This window comes from Triticum aestivum, chromosome 5B, assembly GCF_018294505.1.
Source record: "Triticum aestivum cultivar Chinese Spring chromosome 5B, IWGSC CS RefSeq v2.1, whole genome shotgun sequence".
Lineage (NCBI taxonomy): Eukaryota > Viridiplantae > Streptophyta > Magnoliopsida > Poales > Poaceae > Triticum > Triticum aestivum.
In genome coordinates this window covers 354,773,909-354,781,541 of record NC_057807.1, presented here as the reverse complement: position 1 = coordinate 354,781,541, position 7,633 = coordinate 354,773,909, and positions in this window count along the sequence as shown.

Here is a 7,633-nt window from a genome sequence, read left to right as displayed (position 1 = left end):
CATCGATCGGCTTCAGTTAGCAGTAGTAGCGAAGGAATCACTCGAGCGGGTTCAGTTAATACCATCAATCGATCGCTCGGGTTCAGTAACGCGTAGCCTGCAGTGCAATCGCTCGGATTCAGTTAGAGCCCAACACCTCGCTCGGTTCAGTTAGAGCCAACGCCTCGCACACACGCGCGTACGTGTACGAGAGAAACGCACATCGCTCAGCCCCCGACCTCCCACCGTAACCGGCAACTCCCCGAAATTTTCCCCGCCCTCGCTTGTACCACGGTTTTTTCTGTCATGGACGGCCCAAAGAATGTCATGCAGCTGCGTCTCCGGCCCGCCCAGGACAAAAAGCCCATTTTCTATCATGATTTTTTGTCATAGAAGTAGGATCCTACCACATCTATGATTATACCGGGTTTTGTCACAATTATCGTCATAGAAGTGTCATATGTATGACAGAAAAAAAATTCGTTCGGCACAAAATGTCATGGATGTGTCTTTTTTTTGTAGTGTCAATATGTGAAAAACTCGTAGGCAATGGATCAATGATGGATAATTATGTAGGATGGCATTCATCATGCAACAATTATAACCTAGGGTGACACAGAACTAGATCCAATTCATCAATATAATGTAGGCATGTATTCTGAATATAGTCATATGTGCTTATGGAAAAGAACTTGCATGACATCTTTTGTCCTACCCTCCCGTGGCAGCGGGGTCCTAATGGAAACTAAGGGATATTAAGGCCTCCTTTTAATAGAGAACCGGGACAAAGCATTAACACTTAGTGAATACATGAGCTCCTCAAACTACGACAATCACCGGAAAGAATCCCAACTATTGTCACCTTGGGGTATGCGGATCATAACTCGTAATAGGTGTCTACAACTTGCAAGATCGAATCAAGAAAACAAATATATTCATGGAAACATAAAGGGTTCAGATCTGAATTCATGGCACTCAGGCCCTAGTGACAAGCATTAAGCATAGCAACATCAAACTCAGAACATAGTGGATACTAGGGGTCAAACCCTAACAAAACAAATTCGGTTACATGATAAATCTCATCCGACCCATCACCGTACAGTTGGCCTACAATGGAATTACTCACTCCCAGCGGTGATCATCATGGAATTAGCAATGGAGGAAGGTTGGTGATGAAGATGGTGACGAACCCCTCTCCGGAGCCCCGAACGGACTCCAGATCAGCCTTCCCGATGAAGAACAGGAGGCGGCGGCGGCTCTATACCATAAAACGTGATGAATCCTTCTCTTTGATTTTTTTCTCCCTGGATAGGATTATATGGAGTTGGAGTTGTGGTTGGGGGGTCTCGAGGGGACGCGCCTAGGGGGTAGGGCGCCCCCACCCTTGTGGTCTCCTAGTGGGTCCCCTTTGGTTGGTTCTTTCGCCAATATTTTTTATTAATTCTGAAAATATTCTCTGTAAATTTTCAGGTCAATCCGAAAACTTTTATTTTCTGCACTAAAATAACACCAAGGCAATTCTGCTGAAAATAGCGTCAGTCCGGGTTAGTTCCATTCAAATCATGCAAATTAGAGTCCAAAAAAAGGGCAAAAGTGTTTGGAAAACTAGATACGATGGAGACGTATCAACTCCCCCAAGCTTAATCCATTGCTTGTCCTCAAGCAATTCAGTTGACAAACTGAAAGTGACAACGTAAAACTTTTCCAAACTCTTTTTGATCTTATTGTTGCAAATATGTATAGCCAGTATTCTGGTTTTCAGCAAAGATTATGAACTAACCATATTCACAATAACATTTAGGTCTCACATTTACTCATATCAATGACACAATCAACTAGCAAGCAATAATAATAAATCTTGGTTAACAACACTTTTTCAAAACAATCATGATATAATATGACAAAGTGGTATCTCGCTAGCCCTTTCTGAGACCACAAAACATAAATGCCGAGCACCCCTAAAGATCAAGGACTGACTAGACATTGTAATTCATGGTAAAAGAGATCCAGTCACAGTCATACTCAATATAAATTAACAAAAATGCATACAAATGACACTGGTGCTCTCTAACTGGTGCTTTTTTAATAGTATGATGACTCAACAATAAAAGTAAATAGATACGCCCTTCGTAGAGGGAAGCAGGGATTTGCAGAGGTGCCAGAGCTCGAGTTTTAAAATAGAGATGAATATAATTTTGAGCAGTATGCTTTCATTCACTACTGCAGGATGCTGATAACATGACACTATGATCAGAGACCCTTCGAGAAACTGTGTGCAATGCAATAATCCCAAATGGTGGTGTCAGAGAACCATCAAAAAAGTCCAAAACGTTTGCAATGACGGATGCATGAAACACGGTTCAGATATTAGTTGCGTGTGTGATGCATGGCATACGGTTCAGTTCAATGAACTATTTGCGATAAGGAGGAACAAAAGAAACAGGCAGCCAGATGAAGGTGTGTGCGATACATAACATACGGTTCACTCGGATTAACTGTTTGTGATGAGGCAGAACAGTAGAAATGGACATCTAGATAAAGGTGTGTGCGATTGAGGGCATGCGCTTCAGAAGGATTAATTGTTTGCGATTAGGCAACAGAACAAAAAACGGTCAGCCAGATCAAAGATGTGTGCGATTGATGGCATACACTTCACACGGATGAACTCTTTGTGATTAGCCACAACAAACAGAAACAGTTAGACAGATCAATGTGTGTGCACTAGACGGGCACACATTCTAATTAAAAGAAGCGTGCGCGATGGTAATAACGAGCGTGCACGGTTCTTGGAACAAGACGTGTGCTGACATTGCCTATTGCGGTGCACCAAACGCCACATACGCGGCCGAGAAAGTGTGCCCATGTTACGCCGTCCAGGAATAGTGCCGCACTTAGAAATTATAGAACCATCAATAAATTTTGAGCTTGCATCCCGTCACCTTCCAAATTGCAAACCTGTTCACACCGATCAAAACCTAAACAGTTTCCCACTTAGGAGCGTATTAGTACTCGGTTATAAATACTGTTCTATGCCAAGATGACTGCACATTCCTTCCTCACCTCCTCATCCACAAAAGCAAACAAGTCATTCAGCATCATTCTCTTGCGTCTGCCATGGCCAGATTGAGTTCTCGGTTGATAGATTACCAACACGGAGAGGTGAGCATGGAAGCGGAAGCATGAGACATGTCCCGCTTAGCCGTGAAAGCAGCCAACATGTCCCGATGTGCCGCCGAAGCAGCACGGGGGTCTCGCACGCTGCTGAAGCAACACGGTGGTCCCGCCGCACCGTCAATGTAGCAGACTGGTTCGGTTGCGCCGCGGAAGCAGCAGAGATGTCCTGCCGCGTTGCGAATGCAGCAGAGATGTCCTCCTGCGCCACGGCAGCCTGGGAAAATCTCTCGCGGGCAGGCAAGGACTCTTACAGGCGCATGCATGCGATCGTCCATAGCCAGATGGATCAGATCTCCGGTTGGATGAAGTTGCAGGACAAGTTGAATGCCTCATTTGAACAACTCTGAGCCGACCGCGACTTGCTGAGTGCGAAGATCGCCGGAAGGGCGGAGCAGGCGGAGGAGACCAATGCCTTGCTGAAGAGGATGGGAGTCATCATCAAGAAACTTATGGACCAGAATGCCATGCTCCATATCGAGCGTAAAAGGCTGGTGGAGGAACCCGCGGTTGCTTCCGAGCAGCGTTTTAAGGACATGAAACTGATGAAAGAGATCATCGCCGCTCGTGGCGAGAACTAGTCTCCGCGACCTGCAACGCATCAAGAAAGTAGAGATCAGCGAGCCAGATCGTTGTATGTGTCTTCCTTCTTCTTTTTCCCTTGTGTATTTCGGGCGTAGCCGGATGTGGCTTTTTTAGTTATCTTCCTAGATATCTAAGAAAATTATTATCCACTGTCATCGTCTTTATATTCATCATGCTTGCTATAAGTGGCAGTCGATGCTATATAGATTCGTCGGATCTTACATCAAGATCCATGCAAAACTTTCTCTTCAGATTTTCACTTTTCTCTCTTAAATCTCAGTCTAGTGAGACATAGCCACGCCGTGAAACAAGGGCTCGGGCGCCATTAATGGAGACGTTGGGAGGGAGGTGCACGACGGATTGAGGTCAAAGGGCTCTCCTCCCGGTGAGCACACGCAAGGGGCTAATCGCACGCCTCCCGTACTCAAATAGCTACCCCGCACGTCACCTACTAGCCAATAAAAAAGGGACGCATGGCGGCACGTAATTGGTAAGTAGAACGCCCACGATTTCAATAATAGTTGTGTTTCCGACTTGTAACATGACAACACTTGATCCAAAATGACTTTGTTGATTTTTAATGTGTGCGCCTTTGCAAATCAGACAAAAAAATTACCACAACATGTTGCCATGTCGTGACACCATGCCAAGTTTCATGATTTTCAGGCATGTTTTGGATTTATAGGAACTAAAACCGAAGTTTCTCAATCTTTTCGGCCAAGCCACGACGCCCAGATGTTTGAATTTCATTCTCATTTCTTGCATGGGACCTAGAAATTCACCCAAGGACACACATGCGATTTTTCAACCAACTTTGGTGCACTGGAGCATGTGCTTGTAGTTCAAATTTGAATTATGCACATTAAATGCCTAGAAATTCAATTAATGTACAAAAAAGGCCAAACGAACCCGAAATAATTCCAAATTTTAGCATGATACTTCTATTTGGTCTAATTTGTCTGTGCAAACAAATTAAGGCGGGAGAAGGCAGTGTATACATCGTTTCGCAAACGGAGGTGACACGTTCCCTCTCGGAACCACGAGCCTTCTTGAGAGAAGCTCCGGTTTGCAAGCAGCTTATACCAAAGCTTGTCCCAATTCGGCCAAAAATATTACCGTAGCATGTTGGTGCCATGTCATGACACCATGCCAAGTTTCATGATTTTCAGGCGTGTTTTGGATTTACATGAATTAAAAAATCAAGTTTCTCAATTTTTCCGGCTGAGCCACGACGCCCAGATGTTTGAATTTCATTCCCATTTCTTGCATGGGACCTAGAAATTCAGCCAAGGACACACATGTGATTTTGCAACCAACTTTGGTGCACTTGAGCATGTGCTTGTAGTTCAAATTTGAATTGTGCACATTAAATGCCCAAAAATTCAATTAATGTATAAAAAGGCCAAACGAACCCGGAATTAATGTATACAAAAATGATATACATGCTTGGAAAACATGACGCCTGGCGTGGTGCCATGGTTTGGCCTCAGCCTGCCCTGGTAAAATTTTGAGAATGTTTTCCTTATGTCATCATGCACGCATTTCATAAATCGAACCATCAACGAGGAAGTTCCATGGCTTCAAGGGGGGAATCACCAAGATTGAAGGGGGGTCCATTTCCTTTGTCCTTTGTCCATGAGTTTTTTTATATGATGAACATACACCCTACAAATCACCACGTTCAAATTTGACACTTTTTCGTGTTCCTTTACCATATTTACGGGATTATTTGCATTCTCTAGGCATTAATGCACATAATTCAAATTCGAACAATCGATGCATGAAAAGGTGCACAAGAACAGTCTGGAAAACCATCCTCATGCCATTTAGTAAATTCTCATGCCTTTTACAAGGAATGGACAGATATTTCAAGGAAATGTGTGGCAATAGTCAACCATAAACGCGTCGTTCATTGGGTAACAACTATACAAAAATGAAATAAATGCTTGAAAAACATGACGCCTGGTGTGGTGCCATGGTATGGCCTCACCATACCCTGGTAAAAAAACTAGAATGTTATTCTTATGTCGTCATGCACGCCTTTCATAAATCGAACCATCACCGAGGAAGTTTCATGGTTTTGAGAGGGAAACCACCAAGATTTAAGGGGGATCCAAATTTCCTTTGTCCTTTGTCCATGAGTTTTTCATACACCCTGCAAATCACCACATTCAAATTTGACACTTTTCCGGGTTCATTTACCATATTTAGGGGATTATGTGCATTTTCTAGGCATTAATGCACATAATTCAAGTTCAAACAATCGATGCATGAAAGGGTGCACAAGAACAGTTTGGAAAATGATGCTCGTGCCAGTTAGTAAATTCTCATGCCTTTTACAAGGATTGGACAGATATTTTGATGAAATGTGTGGCAATAGTTAACCACAAACATTTGTTTATTGGGTTTTCAACTATAGAAAAAAAATGAAATAAATGATTGAAAAACATGACGCCTGGCATGGTGCCATGGTATGACCTCAGCATGCCCTAGTGAAAATTTGAGAAGGTTTGGCTTATGTCGTCATGCACGCCCTTCATAAATCGACCATCGCCGGGGAAGTTCCATGCTTTCGAGAGGGAAATCACCAAAATAGAAGGGGAATCCAAATTTCCTTGTTCTTTGCCCTGGAGTTTTTTCTACGAAGAACATACACCCTACAAATCACCGTGTTCAAATTTGGTATTTTCCAGGCTCATTTACCATATTTAAGGGATTATGTGCATTTTCTAGGCATTTGGTGCATATAAATCCAATCCAGCTACAGTAGCACGGATGTGATGTGAGGGACGTGGATTGTCGTTCGATCGTGGCGCGTCCTACGGTGCACACATGCGATCTGCGTGGCTGGGGTTCCGGTCAATCATAATGCAACACACAATAGCCTAAGCGCACACTATTTTCGTAAGCGACCGAGATGAACCGTGTGCAATAATGAACGAGCAAAATTGCAAGGGAAGCCAAGTTTCCTTTGTCGTTTGTCGTTGAGCTCTTAAAAAACCACCGCACTGTATGGCTGCCTGGCCCCTCCATCCTAGAGCTTCATGGCACCACGACGCACAGTAATTGGTAAGGAAGCAATGGCATCCCGCGGCACCGCGTTCCTCGCCGCCTGCGACCGCACACATGGTAAGGAAGCGATGGCATCTCGTCACGCCGATTTCATCGCCGCCGACGGCTGCACAGTTACGTGGGCGGACTTTGAGGTTGCCATGGATGAATGGGCGGTGGATCTAGAGGCGGCAAAAGCCATACAGGAGGATCAGAAAAGGCAGAAAGCAGTCAAGAAAAGAGAGTCCCACCACCGCAAGAAAGAAGAAGTCGCATGTCGTGATGAGGCGAGCTTGTTGGAGATAGAAAAATGGTTGGCTGACGCTTACAAGGCCGGGAAGGAGAACGCCGATGTCTGGCCAGCATACCCCGATGGCAGCATGTGAGAAGTAGTTTAAGTTTGTAGTATTAGAGCAAATTACCAGTAGTACTTTAAGTTTGTAGTATTAACGTACAATGAGCATCCTTTGAGGGCTTTGAGCGTTGATTAGCATGTGTGACCATGTGCGCTTTTTTGCGTTAATCATTAGAAGATCACAAAACACACGGTTTCTATGCCGTACCTGTGTGCGATTTTTGCGTTAATGATCCATAAGTCTGTTACCTGTGCGATGGTTCCTAATAAACTAGACGTACCATTGACCGAAAAAATCGACTACACGTGTACAGGTTTTTGGAGACGGGAACTGCCAATTTTCTGTTTTCTCGCACATGAGTATTTTATGTGCTTCGTCTCCATTGTTTGTTTCCCCTGCCCAAGTTTCAAGTTTCACAGTTCATTAGGCGCGCGATTTCAGAATTTATTCCTCCAACCACATCCCCACCCATCAAATTTCCTCAGTATCTC